This window comes from Tursiops truncatus, chromosome 17 (assembly GCF_011762595.2).
Source record: "Tursiops truncatus isolate mTurTru1 chromosome 17, mTurTru1.mat.Y, whole genome shotgun sequence".
Classification (NCBI taxonomy): domain Eukaryota; kingdom Metazoa; phylum Chordata; class Mammalia; order Artiodactyla; family Delphinidae; genus Tursiops; species Tursiops truncatus.
Window position 1 is genome coordinate 36,433,039 of NC_047050.1, and position 23,017 is coordinate 36,456,055.

The window sequence follows — 23,017 nt, forward strand, 5'->3', positions numbered from 1 at the left end:
CATGAGGAAAAAGTTATCATTGGCTAGGTTTGGGGGGGGGGGGTCATGTAGAGAGTGGTGGTAGGTCCAGAGCAGAGTGAGAAGGTTTCCAGGGCGCAATGTTGGAAGTAACTTTTCTTACACTGAAAACAAATAAAACAACAATGATAAATATTGTTTTCCCATTCTGAGGGCTGTCTTTTTGTTTTGTTTATGGTTTCCTTTGCAGTGTAAAAGCTTTCAAGTTTCATTAGGTTCCATTTGTTTATTTTTGTTTTTATTTTCATTACTCTAGAAGGTGGATCAGAAAAGATCTTGCTGTGATTTATGTCAAAGAGTGTTCTGCCTATGTTTTCCTCTAAGAGTTTTATAGTATCCGGCCTTAAATTTAGGTCTTTAATCCATTTTGAGTTTATTTGTGTGTATGGTGTTAGGGAGTGTTCTAATTTCATTCTTTTACATGTAGCTGTCCAGTTTTCCCAGCACCACTTATTGAAGAGAATGCCTTTCTCTGTTGTATACTCTTGCCTCCTATTTTATAGATTAGGTGACCATAGGTGTGTGGGTTTATCTCTGGAATTTCTATCCTGTTCCATTGAGCTATATTTCTGTTTTTGTGCCAGTGCCATACTGTTTTGATTACTGTAGCTTTGTAGTATAGTCTGAAGTCAGGGAGCCTGATTCCTCCAGCTCTGTTTTTCTTTCTCAGGATTGCTTTGGCTATTCATGGTCTTTTATGTCTTCATACAAAATGTAAACATTTTTATTCTAATTCTGTGAAAAATGTCATTGGTATTTGATAGGGATTGCATTGAATCTGTAGATTGCTTTGGGTAGTATAGTCATTTTGACAATATTCCAGCCAAGAACATAGTATATCTCTCCATCTGTTTGTGTCATCTTTGATTTTTTTCAACAGTACCTTATAGTTTTCTGAGTACCAGTCTTAAGCAACCAACAAGGGATGAATCTCCAAAATATACAAACAGCTCATACAGCTCAATATCAAAAACATGAAAAAAAACAATCAAAAAATGGGCAGAAGATCTAAATAGACATTTCTCCAAAGAATACATACAGATGGCTAAAAAGTACATGGAATGATGCCCAACATCACTAATTATTAGAGAAATGTAAATCAAAACTACAATGAGTATAACCTCACACTGGTCAGAAAACTACACAATGAGTATAACTCATTGTGTAGTTTTCTGACCAGTGTGGTCAGAAAACTACACAATGAGTATAACCTCACACTACAATGAGTATAACCTCACACTGGTCAGAAAACTATAACCTCACACTGGCCATCATCAAAAAATCTACAAACAATAAATGCTGGAGAGGGTGTGTAGAAAAAGGAACCCTCCTACAGTGTTGGTGGTACAGTACCAACTGTACCAGCACCAACTGGTACAGCCACGATGGAGAACAGTATGGAGGTTCCTTGAAAAGCTAAAAATAGAGCTACCATATGATCCAGCAATCCCACTCCTAGGCATATATCTGGAGAAAACCATAATTTGAACATATACATGCACCCCAATATTCATTGCAGCACTATTTACAATAGCCAGAACATGGAAGCAACCTAAATGTCCATCAACAGAAGAATGGATAAAGAAGATGTGGTACATATATACAATGGAATATTACTCAGCCATAAAAAAGAGTGAAAAATGCCATTTGCAGCAACACATATGTGCCTAGCGATTGTCATACTGAGTGAAGTAAGTCAGAGAGAGAAAGACAAATATCATATGATATCATTAATATGTGGAATCTGGAAAAAAAAAAGGGTACAAATGAACTTATCTACAAAACAGAAATAGAGTTACAGATGTAGGAAACAAACTTATGGTTACTAGGAGGTAAGGGGGTGGGGAGGGATAAATTGGAAGATTGGGATTGACATATACACACTACTATGTATAAAATAGATAATTAATAAGGACCTACTGTATAGCACAGGGAACTCTACTCAATACTCTGTAATGGCCTATAAGGAAAAAGAATCTAAAAAAGAGTGGACATATGTATATGTATAACTGATTCACTTTGCTGTACACCTGAAAGTCACACAACATTGTAAATCAACTATACTCCAATAAAAATTAAAAATAACAACAGCAAAAAACAACAATGACAAAAATCCTCATGGGGAGAGTTAAATATATGGCCAACAGAAGAGGCTTCTCTCTGAAAAATCACTTGGTCCTCTATCAAGAGCAGTAGTGATACAGCTGGGGAGCCCAGCCCAGAAAAGAGAACTGAGAAGCTTGGACTTCAAGGCCAAATGTGAAGTCCTGATCTCCATCTCTATCTTCCTCTCTCTTTGGACTTTGCCTTCACACCTATTTATTATTTGTTAAGTATTTATATGTAATCTTCGTATCTAGAACCAGTTGTATCTATATTGTCTTGAGGACATAGTGTTTAGAACCCATGCTTCTTCTTTATAGCAGATCAACTGAGAGATTTAGAAAAAGAGAATGAATTGCAAGAAGAAAATGTTTTAGTTAACAATCTCAGGAATCTCAAGCAAAGGATATGACTGACATGAACAAAGAGGGATAGTCTTTTACAGTAATGCCTTTGACCAAAATACAGAATGAAGGAAGAGAAGTAGACACTTCCTGTTGCACAGCTCAAGATAATATAAGCTTTTTGAGGAGAGCTACATCACATTCTTTTGGTACTATCTTCACTGCCTCATATCAAACAAGTTTTTAATAAAATGTGTTAGTTTTCAATATTTGCTTATCTTTGAATTTCTATTGCTAGAAATAGAAGAATGAAGAGATAGAGTTGTCTCTCTTTCTCATTATACAGCCCAGAGTTTACTTTGATACAAATTTGTGCAGGCAGTAAATACATCTAGGGAAATGATGGTAACCCAGTATCTATTGGTCCTCTGATCCATCCCTCTTGTCCTTTTCTGGAGTGAAGAACAGGGACAGCTGCTTTTAGCACAAACTTGGCAGTTCCCCCAGAAGTGGTTCAATTAGCAAAGGTGATTTTTCTCTGCTGGGCTGCTGCTCCCCCAAGAGCAATGGCAGCATTTCAGCTGATTTAGGTTATGACTGATGGGGACTGTCAGGTTCTCTCAGTTCATTGTATCAATAAGACTGAGCTCTCCTTTGGGGTATCCAAGACAGTGGGTGTAACATGGATCTTCCATCCTTTTCTATGAAGAAGAAACACCACATCCAAATTCCAGATTTCCTTGTTTCATTTTTTCATGGTCCTCAGAGATCTGGGAATCCAAATGTAAGTTTATTCTGCACACTGAAAGTAGAAAGCCAACACAATGAATATAAGCTGATTCCTTCCTTAAAAATTGGTGTATCTTTTTAACAAGACAGTGAAAATAAAAACCTTACTAACAGAAAAATAAACCTATGTGTAGGCTATAATCTAGATAGAAATCAAAGTTTAAGTTTATATCATCTACATATTTTTAAATAGGAAAAGTGACTGATCAGGAGGCTGTAAACTTCTGAAACATCCTGAAGGTGTCAAACTATAACTTGCCAAAGACACAGTAGTTAGTTTTGCTACTGGAGCTTCACCTGCTTTGCTTCCATAATGTAGCCAACTGTGTCAGCTTCCCTGCAGCCTGATGTCCTTTTACTGCAAACACCTGCATCTCCTTGCCCTAGGGCTTTCTTTGACCACAGGAGAATTCTCATATCACGGACAGGGCAGGTTGGATGTGCTGGGTAATGATAATGGACAGCAGTTGGAGGATGAATAACCCCACTTTCTTAGCCCTCGGGTGGGATAGCCCTGAGGAGTGCTCTGTGTAGTTTTCTAACTGTCCCCAAGAGGATTGAGTCCCAGTTGCCCACAATGGTAATCTGTTCACGAACACCCTTTGTGCGCACCAGTCTCTTTCCTGTCTCCTTTCTGCCTTCCCTATTAGTGCTTCCAGTGGTTACCTCCCAAATAAACTACTTGTGCTCAAATCCTTATTTAAAGTTTATTGCTGGGAGAGCCAACCAGTGAAAAATAAGAATATTTTTATGTTGTTACTGTTTACTGATTGTAAAAATAACACCCACTGAAGGTAATTTGGAAAATATGAGGTACAAAGAAAAAGACAAAAACTGTCAGAACATAACTATAGTAGATATTATTAAAATTATTAAAATTTTCATGTATTTCAGTCCATATAAATAAAGTATTTGAGTTGTGTTAACTATCTAAGTTTGTATCCTGACACCACCACCAAGATGCATAATTTAGTAATAGACATTTCACTTTTAGTAGTCTCAATTTTCTTATTGGGAAAATGTGTACACACACACACACACATACACACACACATCAGGATTGTTACAAAGATTATATGCAGTAAAACATGTCAAAGTGTCTGGTGCTAAGCCAGTGCCCAATATCGCCATTATTGTTGTTCTCCATTTCAGGGATTTTCAGTGAAATAGATGGTCTACCTCTGCTTCTCCCAGCCTACTTGATAAGCGCTCCTCAGATCCAAACTTTTTAATAGTTAGAAATATATAAATCAATGTTTTCCAAAGTGTGATTGAAAAAAAAATCCCTGAGCACCAGAATTACCTAGGGAGCTTGTTGGAAAGGGAAATTCCTAGAGTCTACCAAGTCAATCTTTGCAAAAAGGTCCAGGAATATGCATTTCAATAAAGTACCTCATGTGTTTCTTGTTCCTGTTAAAGCACAAGAAGCAATTATTTAGGTGAAGCTAGTGAAAATGACCTGGGAGGCCTGAGACAGTGCTATGGGCTTTCCCCTTTGTAGGAGACAAACACACTGGTGAACAGACCTGGATTGAGACTTTGCCTACTCTGAAAGATCATAGCTGTTAAGAGTCTGGGCTTTGAAGCCAGAAAGACTTGAACTCAAATCCGGGCTTTGCCCCTTACTTACTGTTGCATCTTGAGCTGGTGACTTGGTCGCTGTGAACCTCAGTTTATTCCTATGTAAAATATGGGTAATGATGGTAACCACCTCAGAGGGCTTGGGGATGATTAAAGGAAATAATAATGCAAGTAAAGTACAAAACATAGCACCTGGCACAGAGCAAGTGCTCAGTGAATGGTTGCCTTCTTGACAACTATTATCCACTCCTGGGAAAGCATGGGAAGTATACGACTAATAAAACGTTTCCTGTAAACTTCCAACTGCTAAGCTGTGGAAGTATTGGTTCCTCAATGGAACAATATAACTAGAAGATAAATCTTTGACTTAAAATTGGGGTGCCATAAAATTTACTATCAAGCTGGGCCATTTTTGTCCAGAACAAATGCTAAAACTAATCGAATGCCTAGATAGCAGTTGAAAACTGGGATCCGCTCAGGTAAATCAGGAGACTACACGGTCACCCTGCTTATAATCCAATATTCATACTACAAAGAGCCTGTCTTTGGAATGGAAAATCCCAGTACTGCACAGAGTCTGTAATTTTCTGCTGGTATCTAAAAACATTATGATCCCTATATCTCCCCAATTGTAGAATAAATCAGGGCTAACACTATGCTTTCCAATCTTGGATTAAATAAATTATTTCATTGTTTAGCAGGCTGTATATGCCAGAAGGAGTTACCTTTTAGGTTTGACTCCTATGCATATGGAACAGATAAAATTACAAAAATCATTTGTCAGCAGTTCATAATTTAATTTCTGTGACTGTAGAGTGAAGTATGATGCAATGGAGAACCATCATAAAAATTTAGGATAGCTAGATTATTTGGGTTGTCATCCTGGTGCCATCACAGCTGGCTGTGTGGTCACAGGGAAATTGCTAAACTCTGCTGTGTCACACAATTCCATCAGCTGCAAACTGAGAAAAGCGCCACCTGCCCTAAGTCCATCAGAGATTGGTAATAAGATCAAATGAGATGTCAGAATAAGTGCTTTGAAAACGTATGACAAAAGAACACTTATTTTTCGTAAAGGATGGAGCCTCACTTCCTCAGCAGAAAACACCCATATCTCCTTTTAAGCCACCAAATTGAATCGAAAAAAGCAATGTATAATTATAATAGAGCTCAAAAGATCTGGTCTCATGGGCCTCATCTTCTTTTCCCTCCCATTGTTGTGGCAGATGATTAATCATCAGGTTCTTGACTTCCCTCTTTGCTGCCTGGCCACCCTAGGGTCATAGCTACTTTTCAAATCCATCTTTGGGCTTTACAGCTATGCAGGGCAAAAAGCCTTCCCTAATGTTAGGGCATGCCAAAGCTGAACCCGGAACCCCCATTAGCCTAATTGACAGCATGACTTTCCCCTGGGGAGAAGAGTGATAATCTAGCTATTTATCTTGTCTGTAGGTTTATCACCACTGTGCTCAGGCAGAGATGTTTAAATATAAAAATGAGGTAAGGCACATTCTTGCCAGACTATGTGCCATTAAAGCCAGGTTGGGGGGTCAGAGCATGAAAGGGGAGCATCTGGGATTGTGGTCCTTTCTGTTGTTGCTTAATGTCTCAAGTGGCCTTGGAGTAAGGGGGCTGCACACGAGGGCACTAAAGGACATCTCTTTGTAATTGGGAGCAGGCTGGAGCTGTGTGGCCAATGCTACCCATGGAGCTGCTGCCTGCAAGCAGCTGGACTGCTGCTTTACTGCGAGGCAGGAGAGGCCCATTAGAAACATTGAGGGGTGGTTGAATTCTGCCCCGAGATGTGTACAAATGTGTGCCTCCTATTGAAACCCATGCAACAGCTTCCAAAATTAATTAAAAGCTAATTTTCTAATGAGGTGGCAACACTGGCAACAACATGCTATCAGTATGAGAGCTGCAGCCAGCAGCCAGTGAGGGAACAGGCAACCTCCCTCTTACAGGATGGAACATCCTACATGTACCCATTAATTAGCCTCCAGCAGTATTGCTTTAATACTAGACACCAGTATAGACTGTCATAAAATCATAAATTGCTTTGGCATTGCCAAGATATTGTTGATATTTATTTTACAGTAGGACTCCTTCCAGCAGTAAGGTCACAAGCAATGAAATCCATTCCTGGAAATATTAAATCCAGGGGTCAGTGTCATAAACACTCTATTATGTCACATGACATGGGCATTTTAATCCTTTGGGCAATTGTTAATTGTAAACCAGACTTGAAATTAGCTTTAACAAATAGAAAGTGTCTTAAATTAACTGTACTTATGTTGGTTTTGCCTCACATTTTGATTTCAGAGACATAGCCAAGCAGGATGACTTGTGGTCATTATCCTAATGATATGGGTCTCTTGGCCATAGTCAGAATGTGCCAGACACCTGTGGCCATTCCTTGGCATTCTTCACAAGGAGTGTATAATGATGTCATGCAAATAGATGCTGAGAACAACCAAAGAAAGTTTCTATAGAAACTCCAGGATACTGGATATTTAAGGTGTAAATGTTGGTTAAATTCTATCAATAAATAATTTGAAGACATACTTAGGGTCTCTAAGATAATCTAATAAATTGAATAAAATTTATTATATATTCATTCAATGCTAAGCAGCAGGTACAAAAATCTACTTCAGATATATTGCTTCTACAGGAAGCTTCTTGCTGCCAACTCAATAGGAGAGTAATTTTTTATTATTTGTTCATCCTCTTGGAAAATAGTATAGAGACAAGTCTTTTCAGTTAACTAGTCTTTATGTACACACTTCTTTTCCTTATTGCTGGACTCATTTTTTCTCTCTCATAGTCTGTCTTTTAGCTTCAGTCTCATTCTCTCATTAATTTCTTATTTTCTTTGTCTCTTATATTTCCATTGTTTCCCTTTCTCTTACATTCTTAGCAGATAGTATGTCCTTAGTAATGATTTTTTAATTTCAGAATGAAATCATCATCAGGCAAGTCAAATATTATATACTTTATTGATTCTTTCAATAAATATTCATTAAGCAAAAACTATGTGCCAGGTGCTGTTCTGGACCAGTGCTGAGGAACCACAATTAACAAAACCAATGACATTTCTTCTGTTGGGGAGCTGGCATCCCCACCTAATTCTCACCCATTAAAAAGCAAACAATCAATGAAATAAATCATAATCATATTTAGCACAGGGAAATACTGTAACTTAGAGATATTAAATACCTTGATTAATATTATATACCAAAGCCTTGTATTTTTCTATTATACACACTGCCTTAGTTGAATCAATAATACAAAATAGCTGTGGTGGGAAATGAAGGTGGTAAGCAAATCTTATGAAGACAGTCTTGAAAATATTCAGAGTAAAGACATGTATAAACCTGTGGTGTGAGACCCTAAAATAAATATTGTTATAATTAAATTATCTAAAAAGGACAAGTTACATCTGATACCACAGAAATACAAAGGACCATATGAGACTAATATGAACAGTTAAATACCAATAAAACAGACAACCTAGGAAAAATGACTGATTCCTAGATATGTACAATCTCCTAAGACTGAATCAGGAAGAAATAGAAAATATGAACAGACCGATTACCAGTAATGAAATTGAATCAATAATTTTTAAAACTCCCAACAAACAAAAGTCCAGGACCAGACAGTTTCACAGGTGAATTCTACCAAATATTTAGAGAAGAGTTAAAATCTATCCTTCTCAAACTGTACCAAAAAATTGCAGAGGAAGGAACACTTCCTAATTCATTCTACAAGACCAGTATCACCCTGATACCCAAACCAGACAAAGATATTACAAAAAAAGAAAAATTATAGGCCAACATCACTGATGAACATAGATGCAAAAATCCTCAAGAAAACATTAGCAGACCGAATTCAACAATACATTAAAAGGATCATACACCATAAACAAGTGGAATTTATCCCAGGGATGCAAAGGTGGTTCAATGTCTGCAAATCAATCAATGTGATACACCACATTAAAAAAGTGAAGAATAAAAATTATATGAGTATCTCAATAGAATTGGAAAAAGCTTTTGACAAAATTTAACATCTATTTGTGATAAAAACTCTCAACTAAATGAGTATAGAGGGAGCATACCTCAACATAATAAAGGCCATATATGACAGACCCACAGCTAACATCATACTCAATGACAAAAAGCTGAAAGAATTTCCTCTAAGATCAGGAACAAGACAATGATGCCTACTCTTGCCACTTTTATTTAATATACTATTGGAAGTCCTAGCGACAACAAGCAGACAAAGAAAAGAAATAAAAGTGTCAACTACAAATTGGCACTTGCCATCTACCATCTAAGGATCAAATCACAAGCTGCTGTGACCGCTGGCCTTCAACACACCCTGAAAGGAGTCCAGGGTGGAGATCAGGAATGAGGCACTCTGTGCTCTGAAAAAAACTAGCAGAACAGGCCTTCAGATACTTAGATATTTTTAGGAGAAGATTTTATGAGCCCAATTCTTGTATATTCTCATATCTAGAAAAGAACTAAAAACTCTCATGGTGACATCTGCTCCTTGTGACTAGCAGTAATCTTCACAAGACTAGCAGAAACCTTCTGCAAAAAATATGTGCCTGATTGCATGTACTCACCCTTCACCAAAATCACATATATACTGACCTTCCCGGCTCCCTCTTTGGAACAGTTTCTCAGAGCTATCTGGAATGCTGTCTCCTGGGCTATAGTCCTCATTTTGCCCCAAATAAAATTTAACTCACAACTATTATCTTGTGCATTTTTTTCAGTCAAAAAAAGAAATCCAAATTGGAAAGGAAGAAGTAAAACTGTCGTTGTTTGCAGGTGACATGATACTTTATATAGAAAATCCTAATGAAGCTGTCAAAAAACAGAACTCATCAATGAATTCAGAAAATGTTTCAGGATACAAAATTTATATACATAAATCTGTTGCATTTCTATACACTGGCAACAAAAAGAAAGAGAAATTAAGAAAATAATTCTATTTACAACTGCATCAAAAAGTACACAGGAATAAATCTAAATGAGGAGGAGGAGACCTGTATTTGGAAAACTATTAAGACACTGATGAAAGATGTTGAAGATGACACAAACAAATAGAACAATATACCCTGCTCATGAATTGGAAGAATTAATATTGTTTAAATGACCATATTCCCCAAGGCAATTTACAGATTCAATGTAATCTCTATCAAAATACCAAGGGCATTTGCCACAGAACCTGAACAAATAATTCTAAAATTTGTATGGAAATACAAAAAACCCTCAACAGCCAAAACAATCTTTAGTAAGAAGGATAAAGCTGGATGTATCATGCTCCCTGATTTCAAACTATACTTCAAAGCTACAGTAATCAAAACATTACGGCACTAGCACAAAAATAGACACATAGATCAATGGAACAGAATACAGAGCCCAGAAGAAAATCTAAAATTTCATAGTCAATTAACCTACAACAAACGAGGCAAAAATATACAGTGGGGAGAAGACAGTCCCTTCAATAAATGGTGCTGGGAAAACTGGACAGCTACATGCAAAAGAATCAAACTGGATTACTTTTTCACACCATATACAAACATAAAATCAAAGTGGATGAAAAACTCAAATGTAAGTCCTGAAACCTTAAAACTCCTAGAAGAAAACACAGGCAGTATACTCTTTGACATTTCTTCAGCAATATTATTTTTGTATCTGTCTCCTCAGGCAAGAGAAATAAAAGCAAAAATAAACAAATGAGACTACAACAAACTAAAAATATTCTGAAAAGCAAAGGAAACTACTGACAAAACCAAAAGGCCATCTACTGAATGGGGAAAGATACACGTAAATGATTTATCTGATAAAGGGTTAATATCCAGTTATACAAAGAATGTGTACAAATCAACATCAAACAAACAACCTGATTAAAAAATGGGCAGAGGGCCTTGAATAGACATTTTCCCTGAAGACATACAGATGACAACAGGCACAGAAAAAGATGCTCAACATCGCAAATCAAAACCACCATAAGATATCACCTCACACCTATCAGAAGGGCTATTATCAAAAAGATAAATAGCAAGTGTTGGTGAGGATGTGAAGAAAAGGGGACACTGGTGCACTCTTGGTGGGTATAAAAACTGGTGCAGCCACTATGGAAAACAGTATGGAGGTTCCTCAGAAAATTAAAAATAGACCTACGATATGATTCAGCAATTCTACTCCTGGGCATTGATCTGAAGAAAACAAAAACATTAATTTGAAAAGATACATGCACCCCTATGTTTATAGCAGCACTATTTACAATAGCCAAGATATGGAAGCAACCAAAGTGCCAACTGATAGATAAATGGATAAAGAAGATGTGGCATATGGATAAAGAAGATGTGGTGCATATATATATATATATATATATATGTATGTATATATATGTATATATATGTACATATATGTATATTATGCACACATACATACACATACACAGATATACAGACAGACACAATGGAATATTTCTCAGGCATAAAAAAATAATGAAATCTTGCTATTTGTGACAACATACATGGACCTAGAGGATGTTATGCTAAGTAAAGTAAGTCAGACAGAGAAAGACAAATACTGAATAATTTCACTTATATGTGGGATCTAAAAAATAAAACAAATGAACAAACCCCTGGATACAGAGAACAGGTGGTTGCCAGGTGGGGAGGGGCTGAAGGAGATGAGAGAAATAAGTGAGGGAGATTAAGAGGTACAAACTTCCAGTTACAAAATAAATAAGTCAGGGGTAGGAAATATACAGTGTGGGAAATATAGCCAATAATAAAGTAATATCTTTGTATGGTAACAGATGGTAACTAGACTTAACATGGTTATCATTTGTAATGTATAGAAATATTGAATCACTATGTTATGTACCAGGAACTAACATAGTGTTGTAGGCCAATTATATTTCAAAATCAAACAAACTCTTATAAAAAAAGATCAGATTTGGGGTAACTGGAGGTGGGGTGGGGGAAGGGGGAATTGGAATAAGATGGTCAAAAGGTACAAACTTCTAGTTATAAGATAAATAAGTACTAGAGGTGTAATGTACAACATGATTAATATAATTAACACTGCTGTATGTTGTTAAAAGAGAAAACTCTGGGTTCTCATCAGTAGAAAAAATTTTTTTTCTTTTTCTTTAATTTTGTATCTATCTGGGATGATAGGTGTTCACTAAATTTATTGTGATAATTATTTCATGATGTATGTAAGTTAAATCATTATGCTGTACACCTTAAACTTATACAGTGCTGTATGTCAATTAGAAGGAAAAACGTGAAAAAAGAAGAAAATTAAATTATTTATATTAAAATTTTAATTGCCTCAATACAACTGTGATGATACTAATGAAGGTAAGAATGAGAAAGTCTTTAATAATGGTGGTTCTAATCAGAATTTTTTCTATAAGGGTCCATAGATGAAAGCCATTGGTTTATAAATTCCCTGAACTTATAAGAAATTTGAATCTGTAGGTGCATTATTCAGGGGAGGGGTGCCCTGAGCTTTCATCAGATTCCCAAACCTTGTTCAGTCAAATGGTCTAGAACCATCAACTTTAGAAGTTACATATACCCCTAAAGGGAGCTTTCTAATAGATTTCAATGTAAAAAAGGTGTATTAAAGAAGAACAAATACCAAAAATGTAGCAGAGATTTTAAAGAATTCCATCAGGAAGTCTTAGCCCCTAAATGAATTGAAGTGAGAGAAAATGATAAGGACAAATACAAAAAAAGTTTCACTTACTTATATTCCAAATAAGAGCAGGGAAGGTCCAGGTTGCCTATTGCTCAGGTCTAATTGTACAGTACTGACAGATGACAAGTAGAGAACAGATCTGGTAAGGGCTGATGATTTTTCTGCCTTGGTTGTCAAAGGAGAGTGATCCTCAGATAGGAAAGCCAGGACAAATGCTGGTAAGAGGAAATCGAAGCCTGAAATCCATAAGAAGACTGGAAGAATTTCTGCCTCAACTACATTTGTCTCTTAGCTTTCAAACATCACTTATTTAGAACATTAAGGAAACAGTATCATTTCATCAATCTAATTGGATGTCCTAGGGAATCATGAAGATTTGAAATTTTGGGAGGCTGGAGTGGGCAAACTTAGCTCTCCTCTTTCAAAGCAGGTCAGAGAACCTGACTCTAGTCAAGAGTCTAGAATGGGTTGTTTAAAAATACATTTTGTGAGCATTTAAAATGAAGCCAACATTGTATAATAAGAACCTATTTCAGGTTCATTTTCTTTTAAGTTAATGTTTCTCAAAAAATTATGGAAATGCAGTAACCATACTTCATACCATAATGTGTTTAATAAGTTCCCTATCTGGGAACATTTGGTTTTTCCTAGAGCAAAGTACAGCATGACCTTACAGATGTTGAATACGACAACTGGCAAACTCAGTAGAAGTGTTATTGTTTATACAAATATATGTCTTACTGAGAGCAAAGAGATTTAGAAGCTAAATAAGCTTGGGTTAAAGACTGGCTCTTAACTCAGACATTTTTATTATGAAAACTTAGATCCATTACTTCCAGTTAATGACCTCGAAAAAGTCACTTTACTTTCCTAAGCTTCAGTTTCAATGTAAAATGGGGATAACAATATGGTTTCCCTCCTGAGGTTCCGTAAGGATCAAAGAAAACGATGCACATAAAGTGCTTACCAGTAGGCCTACACTGGCACAGTGCTCAGTAAATGGTAGCTTTTGTTGCTATTATTATTACTAGCTAATAAATGTCATAGTTTTGGGGCTTCCCTGGTGTTGCAGTGGTTGAGAGTCCGCCTGCCGATGCAGGGGACATGGGTTTGTGCCCCGGTCCGGGAGGATCCCACGTGCCGCGGAGCGGCTGGGCCCCGCTGAGCCTGCGCTTCCGGAGCCTGTGCTCCGCACGGGAGAGGCCACAATAGTGAGAGGCCCGCGTACAGCAAAAAAAAAAAAAAAAAAAAAAAAGTCATAGTTTTGGTAGTTGTAAGTCCAAGCAATGCTTAAGGAAAAGGGGCCAATATAATGACATGACAAATTTTAAAACTGTTAAAGAAATTATCATATGAGGAATATTAATAATAAGGGTAATAAGCCCTAATCTTTGTACATGTTAATATAATGCCCCATTAAATTGTTACTAATAATCATTACTGTTAATTTTATTTCAGAGTGAGCTCTGCCAAGGTACTCAGAGAACTGTGAAGTCATACATAATAAATGTCTAAAACATTATAAAAACATGAAATAGCAGTATTGATGCACATATAAATGATTCACTGAAAGTAAATGAAGAAAAGATAACCACTGTAATTTGCATATTTGTAAATGTGTTTCTATATTTTAATGTCCAGTTATTCAGAACTATGAAAAAGTTATCTACTGCTCAGTGAATCTGTGCCAAACCCACCGCTCATTGAGATGCTTTGTCAAGCACAGTAATTTCAACAGGACAGGAATTAGTTTGCTCACTTCTTAATTCACAGTGTGCTACGTAATTCAGGAAGTTGCTAACTAAATGGCCTTTTCCTGGATACCATTATCATGTCATTGTAATATCAGCCCATTTATTGAGTTTCAGCTGTCTAAGGCCAATGTAGGAAAGGATGAATTAGACATGTGGCCAGCCTGCAGGGGGATGATAGGATACATGAATAATGCTAATGCTTGATGGGCTGTGGAAAGCACCTTATTAAAGGTACAGCTGAGGTGCTCTGGGGAGGAAAGGACAAGGCTATTTCAGTTGAGTTGTGAAGGACCAGTACTACAGATCTGATAGTGGGTTGATGGTGAAAGTAGGAAGAAAAATCTAGAAAGTAGGGACAGTGTGACTGAAGAGCAGAGAAGAAAAACGTAGGTGAGCATTGGGGAATGAATGAATTTAGTTCAATTTAATTAGATTGGAACAAGGGACTCATGTAGATTAAAGACAGAGGTGTGCTGAGAGGACCACAGATTGACCTCTGAGGAACACTGACATTTTAAGACTAGAGAGAGAAAAGGGAGGCTGCAGAGGAGGCTGCAAAGAATCAGGAGAAGTGAAAAAGTAGGATATAATGTAGTATGACAGAAGCCATGAGAAGAAAAGGTGTCAAGTGGAAGAAAGCTTCCAACAATGTCTAGTGCCACAAATAGGCAAAGTAAGAACTGAAAAAGTTCACTTAAGTGGATAGTTAGGTGGTTATTAGTAATCCCAGCTGAAGCAGATGTGACAGAGATGTGAGAACAGTACAGTTAAAGTACAGTAGGTGAGGAATGAAAGGGGGTGACAAGGGGAGTTAGTGAATGCAGATGAACCTTAAGAGAGACAGCTTTGATGACACTTGGTTATGAAGAGAAGACAGAAACTGTAGTATTAAGGGCCTGAAAGAAGATGCCCTTAGTAAGGAAGGAGCAAACAGGATGCAGTAAAAGCAACAGAGGCAACATAGGCAGGATACAAAACCAACACAGCTGGTCCCTTGGCTGGAAGGGAGGGAAGAGGAATCATGTAGAATAGTGAAGCTTTTACAGAAAGATGTGCCACATATGGGAGAAGAAATCATTAGAGGAGGAAGGGAACTGAGAAAGCAGGTGATGAGTCTCATTTGAATAAGCTCAACCTTAGGTCCCTTGGAGTGTTATTTTGCAGATTAATGGATTTCTAAAGGGAAGCCTGTGCATCTTAAGAGATTCAGGATACTTGCTGTTCATTTACTGGGCCACCCTGCAGTTTATGTGCACGTATTGCCAGCAGCTCATTTTATAAAAAACAGAATATTTATAATACTTCGTAATGAAATTGGAGTGACAAAAAATTGTTTTTACTACTCAGAAATACAGAGCTTATCTTGCAGTGTAGTAGTTAAAAGAGTAGTAAAAATTAAGGTATGTTGCATATTTATCTTTTACAAAAAGACAAATATTCTAAATTTGTTGACGTTTTCTTTATTGAAGCATTTTCTTCCCTCATATGACAGGAGGCCAAACACAATTGGTTTTCCCCCTGCCTTACTACCCTCTTTTCTCAGCCTTCCTCCCTGGAGTGCCCCCATCTTGTTGATTCCTTAACATTTCTAAGGGCCTCTTCTCTATTGTTACTTATTCCCTAGGAGGTCTCATACAATGTTATGACTTAAAATGTCACCCTATATGACTCCCAAATTTGTATTTCTAGGCTGGATTTCTCTCGCCAGAATTGAGTCTTAGATATTCAACTGCTTATTCAACATCTCCACTTTAATCATCCAACAAATTTTTTTTTTTTTTTTTTTGCAGTACGCGGGCCTCTCACTGCTGTGGCCTCTCCCGTTGCGGAGCACAGGCTCCGGACGTGCAGGCTCAGCGGCCATGGCTCACGGGCCCAGCTGCTCCGCGGCATGTGGGATCTTCCCGGACCGGGGCACGAACCCGTGTCCCCCCGCATCAGCAGGCGGACTCTCAACCACTGCGCCACCAGGGAAGCCCCAACAAATATTTTTTGAACATTTATTTTGTACCAGATGCTAGTTTCAGCACTTGGAATACATTAGTGATCAGGCAAAAATCTCTGCTCTTATGGACCTTCCATTCCAGTGGAGAGAGACTGAAAATAGACAATATGCTTAATAACTAAGTAAACTATGCAGAATGTTCAAAAGTGATAAGCCTTAGGTAGTGACAAAATACGATGATGGCTTAGGAGTGCTGGTGAGGGCAGATGGCATCAGGTTGCACTTTTAAGTAGACTAGTTAGGGTTGGCCTCATTGAGAAGTTATCATTTGAGCAAAGATTAGAAAGAGATGAAAGAGTGAGTCCAATAGAAAAAACAGTCAGTGCAAAGGCCCTCAGGTCAAAGCATGTCTGGTCAAATCAAGAACAGTCTGGGACTTCCCTGGTGGCACAGTGGTTCAGAATCCACCTGCCAATGCAGGGGACACAGGTTCAAGCCCTGGTCCACGAAGATCCCACATGGCACAGAGCAACTAAGCCTGAGCGCCACAACTACTGAGCCCATGTGCCACAATTACTGAAGCCCAGGCACCTAGAGCCTGTGCTCTGTAACAAGAGACCCATGCACCGCAACAAAGAGTGGCCCCCACTCACCACAATTAGAGAAAGTCCGTGCGCAGCAACGAAGACCCAACACAGCCATAAATAAATAAATAAATTAATTAATTAAAAAAAATAGTCTGAATTGTCTGGTAGAGCAAGTGGGGTGAAGAGACATTCATTTTCCACCTCCCTCACCTTCTTTTTCTCCATAGCACTTCTCATCACCTGGCATATTATGTTTATATATTTGTATGTATTTTTTCATTTGTTTATTTTATATCTCTGCTCAGCTATTCTTCCAGAATACGAGCTCTGTGTGGACAGATTTCATTATTTTTGGTTCACTGCTATATTTCTAGTTGCTAAAAAGTGCCTTGCTTCTAGTGGAAATACAGTAAATATTTGTTGAGTGAATAAATAAATAAGAATATGACAATATGGTAGGCCTATATATGCCTACATTTGTGCATTTTTTGATTAAAGACAGCAAAAATTTGGGTATTACAGTAGTCACAGGCTATTGAGGCCTGGGAACAAATAAATTGCATACTTTTATAATAACATGAAAGTATAAAGTCTAGAAGGCTAAAAGCAAAATAATTAATGTATAAACATTATTAGGGAATATTTCTGGATAATATGATTTTGGTTATTTTTAATTCATTTTTGTATTTATTCTATAAGTTTTTTCTCTCTCTCTATATATATATATATCCTAAAGCTGTGGTATTTGCTGAATTAACTTGAACTTTTGAAATAGAGAGAGGAGGTCTGTGTATATTAAAGCTTTGCTTTGGGATCTTATTATAATTTTTGGTTCAATGGACTATAATTGTAGTATACCTCCAAAAGCTATAATTTAATGAAACTGGGGCTTCATTTCTAGGACCAAAGAGAATTGGGAAACCTGGAGCTCGATAATGCTGTTTTGTTTCATTAAATGTTCTCACTGTCTGTGTGGAAATAAATGTGACTCGTCCCTGACAGATGATAAAAGGCAGCAGACATCATTAGTGTCCATCATATGACTCCTGACACCTTCTGGAGAGAGGGCTTCTGTTCGTTCATGATCAGAGGTAAAATCTTTCTACAGATTGATTTGAAATTACTTCTTAACTTTGGTGTTCAGATCTAGCCATGAAGCCAAGAGTAGCTTCCTATTCCAACCTTAGAAACCTTCTTCTGAGGTTTTAAATCATTTTAGCTCTGTATTTCAGGATGTTTCAAGGGGCAACCATGCTCACAAAGAATGAGGGCTCTGTGGAATGCTTTATTAGAATTTCAAAAAAGTGCCATCTCTTGAACTGCTCATTACTAGGAACAACCTGGTACCAAGCAATTTATGATTAAAACATACAATTTGCATTTAAATTAAATGAATTAACAAATAGCAGAGATTACAATAATGTATTATATTTTCTTATTGTTTGCTGATTTAATTTTTACACGTGTTAAAATGAACAAAGTTTATGGGTTTCCATTTTTTTTTTTGCAGAGAAATTACTGAGAAAAATATGAATTGGAGAAACTACTTAGTCTATTATTTCCAGTTTTATCATGAGAACATGTTCTCATATTGGTGCTTCTCTTAAAACGTGGATTCTTTTTAAGAAACTGGACTACATTTTAATGGTTTTAGGAGATATTTCTCAATATTTATCTAGGTATGAAATCTTTTTAAAAAGGTATATAAAGAAACCAAATATTTTGCTTACAATTTCTTACATAAAAAGTTTTAATAACTGAATAATTAATATGTATTGAGAAGCTATTCTGTGTATGTTAGTATACCAGGTACTATGGTGAATATCAGAATTACAAGATCTTTCCCCTCAAAGTGTGGAGTCCATTTAGGGATATACAAGTTAAAGACAAAAAACATTTTAAAATTCAAAATATAATAAGGTCTATAGAAGACAAATCCAAAGCAGCTTTATACATTTAACCTAGAAAATAAGCAATTTCAAAATCTATTTAAAAATTGTGGGACTGGAGATAACGATATCCTCCTGAACTTGAATCTCTCAAGTCCTCCACCCAATGATAATATCAAAATAAGAATGCAAATATAATCACAAATGGCTCAAGTGTTTACCCTCATTAGGAAGTAGAAAACACCAAAATCAAGTTACCTGTAAACAGAGATATAAACACCACATTCCAACAAACATCTTAAGCCTGTAGGTGCCAAAATTAGGAAAAGGGACACTTAAGACACACCATTAAAAAGTGGAACACATCAACAAGTCAAAGACCCCAGAAAAAGGAAGTACAATACTAAGTGGCAAAATTTGAGTTCTGGTATTTGGCACTTCACAGTACCAGCTATAGGAAAAATATTCGAAAATGGTTAATACTGAGGAAGTCAGCAGCCTCAAAGAGCATTGCTTCTTAGTGAGAATCATAAAAGTAGAGAAAAGATTATGCTCTTGAGAATGTAGCAGAAATGAGAAAGAAGGTAAGGGAAAACCTGAGGATCTTTCAGAAATGAAAGAGACAAGGCATGCGATCCTTTGTGTCTTCCCTACCACTGAAAGCATTCATTAAAGAAACTGGCTTCACTAAGCTTTTATAAGGAAGTAATCCTGAACTAGAGACTCAACCCCCAAAATGACTAGGAATAGAAAAAAAAAAAAAAAAATCAAACCAACTACATACAAAGTTAATGGAAGAAGAAAACAGAAAATTCAAATCAAAATACTTCAGCTGATGAAATGGTCTGTACCAAAAAGCAACAACAAAAACAAACAAACAAAAACAAACAAAAACCACAAACCAGAAGAATATGCTTACACAATTTTTAACTGAATTAAAAATCCTCAAATGAGCATTTGAAAATTAGATATAGATACGTAGAGACACAGATATAGATACAGATATAAACTAGAAACAGAAAGTTTAAAACTAAGGCCACAATGGGAAAAAAAAAGGGGAGTGATGGAGTAAGAGTTGATTGATCTCAGCAAAGAAACTGTAGAAAAAAACTAGCCCATCTCAGAAATAAAGAATAAATTGAGAGGTACCCAAGGTATAATAGATTCTAGTGAAATTTACTAAGGAACTTTGAAGGAAAGCAGGATAAAAGGATAAAATGAGATAAAGTAGTAAGTAAAAGGGTCAAAGAGAAAATGGTTGAAATTGACGACATGAAAAAAAAATTCAAAATACATATAATTGAAGTCTCTGAAGAAGGAAAACAAAACGTGCTATAACTGATATGTAAAAGTATAATCAAAGAAAACTTTTCAAAAGTAAGAAAAACCTTTTTTTACATATTCAAAGGGCCCACTGTGTGCCTAGAAAACTCAAAAATAATCAACTTAGAGACATGTTCTAGAAAAACAATTAGAATTCAGGGTATACCGGCAATAACATCGAGTTGCTTATGCATAGAGGGGGTCTAGGAAAGACTGGCATCAAGCTTTTCAAAGGCAACACACAAACAAAAAAAATTGCAGGCCAAGTATTCTGTAATCACCCAACTGTCCCTCAGGTGTCAAGGCAATAGAAAAACTATTTTAAAGGTTCGTGAATCAAGAGAATAGTTTACACATGAGCTCTTCCTTGGTTGGATGACCTTCATTCAACTAGGAGATAACCTGGAAAATTTTGGCAAAATAAATGATGATAAGCATTTTATATATTTTAAATTTTTGAGTTAAATTTAAGTTTAATTTTTGAGTATTTTAAGAGTTAAATACCTAAAAGAAGGGTAGTGGCATGAGTAGAAGAATATACTCTAGAAAAGTAGAAAGAAAACAACTAGAAATAGAAGAAGGAAAAGACAAAGGAGAAAGCAGACTAAGATTATTGACTGTTTTATAGGTAATAGACGAAAGTCAAGGATATCATGTAAGACTGACAGTCTACTGAATAAAAGGTTATTTAAGAAAAGGTATATTAAGTGCACAAAAAAGGCATAAATATAAGTGAAATCTCTAAATAAAAATACCAATGTTCAAAAATACCAAAATAATTTTTTAGAAGCAAAGCCACATCAAATACAGAAACATAGTATATATAACTAAATATATTTGGTGACTGTAAAATAAAATTATATGCAGAGTTGATATCAATATATCAGCCACATTGGAAAATGTGAATGGGCTTAATTCATCTATTAAAAAAAAAATCCAAATTGGCTCATAAAGCAAATCTGAACTCTGTGATTCTATGTAAGGGACACAACAAACATACAGTGTTTCAAAATGTTGAAATCATAGGTATGGGAAAAGACATATCAAAAAAGTGAAACTGGGCTTCCCTGGTGGTGCAGTGGTTGAGAGTCTGCCTGCCGATGCAGGGGACATGGGTTCGTGCCCTGGTCCAGGAAGATCCCACATGCCGCAGAGCGGCTGGGCCCGTGAGCCATGGCCGCTGAGCCTGTGCGTCCGGAGCTTGTGCTCCACAATGGGAGAGGCCACAACAGTGAGAGGCCTGTGTACCGCAAAAAAAAAAAAAAAAAAAAGTGAAACTATAAGACAGCAGGAATTGTGATATTGATATTAAAAAGGTAGAATTCAGGCCTAAAAGCATCAAGGACTCTCTATAATGCTAAAATCCAAAACTTATAATCAAGATATAATAATGAATATCAATACACCAAATAACAAGATACCAGATAACAAAGCAGTCATGTTCAAAATGCAAAACCCACAGAAGATATGAGAAAAAAAAAATACTAATAAAAGACTTTAACACACCAATCTCAGTAAAAGGCAAGTCAAATGAATGAAAAATTAGAAAGTAAGAGATGAGTAGATCTCTGCACTTGCTGTCAGAATCATAACATTTATATAGAGGCCTTAACAGTCACGTACACAGTCCAAATGATTTCCACAATACATTGCCCTCCAAAGGTTGTGTCCTTGAAAATGGTTCCCACTGTGGAAACAGTGGGAAGAATATACATCCCAGGGAAGGGGCAAGGAACCTCCCATTGCCCTGGTCCAACTCATGGGCCAACCAGTTGTCCATCCTCTTGATGACCTCCTCCAACAATAACTGGGGCAGGAGGAGGTTCTACTGGCATCTAGTTGCATACTAGCATCTAAGTCTGCTGCTAAGCATCCTCCAATGCACAGGACAGGGCCCCACAACAGAATTATCTAGCCTAAGATGTCAATAGTGCCAATGTTGAGAAACCCTGTTCTAGGGAATGAGGTGCAGTATTTATTCACTCAAGAATATTTACTGTGGCAAATGCCATGGGTCTAGAGCAGTGCTTGACAGCAATGAAACCCAGAGCTCCTTCCTGAAGGACCTCAGAGTCCAGTGGAAGAATTATATAAATGAATAATTGTCATGGAATAAATTCTAGCCTTGGGTTGGAGGTGTTGGTGGCTGGAGCGGGGGAAGTCCAGGGAAATCTGGGAACAGATGGGTCTTAAAGGATAGATATGTAGGCATTTTCCCGATTAAATATAAGGAAATGGTTTTAGGCAAAGGAAAGAAAGGTGACAATAAGTACAAAGGGACATTAACAAACAACCTTCTCACTCCACTTTACCACATACACTCTGTGTTTCAGCCACTCTTGGCTGCAACAGGCCAAGCACTCAAGTACTAGTATGTATTTGTACTCTTGTATTGGTTTTCTCTCACTTCAGAATACCATTTTCACGCTTTTTTTCTGTTTGATGAAACCATCACCATCTCTCAAGATCATATGTCATGAGAGCAAGGGTATTGTTTTTGTTTTTTAATGTTTATGGATATGTTGCAAGCACAAAAACAGTTCTGGCATGTAGTAAATGTTCAATTAAGTTATTTTTGAATGAACAAATGTATAAACCCAAATACTGTTACTGAGTCTAAGCTCGTACCACTCGCCACGTGACAGGCCAATAATCGAGCGACGAGTTGTTGGGACAAGGAATAATGACTTTATTTGGAAAGCCGGCAAACTAAAAAGATGGTGGGCATGCCCCAAAGAACCACATTGCCTGAGTTAGAATTCAGGCTTCTTTTATACTAAAAGCGGAGGGAGTAAAGTCAAGCATTTTCTGATTCCCATCAGCCTCCAGAAGGGATGTGTTAATTTCTTCCTCCCTGAAGTCATTCACAGGTGGGCCTGGTCAGGATGTTTCCTGTGAGCTAAACAAAGGTATTTTAGCTTAATGCTCATTACCTGGGAGTCAGGGTTCCC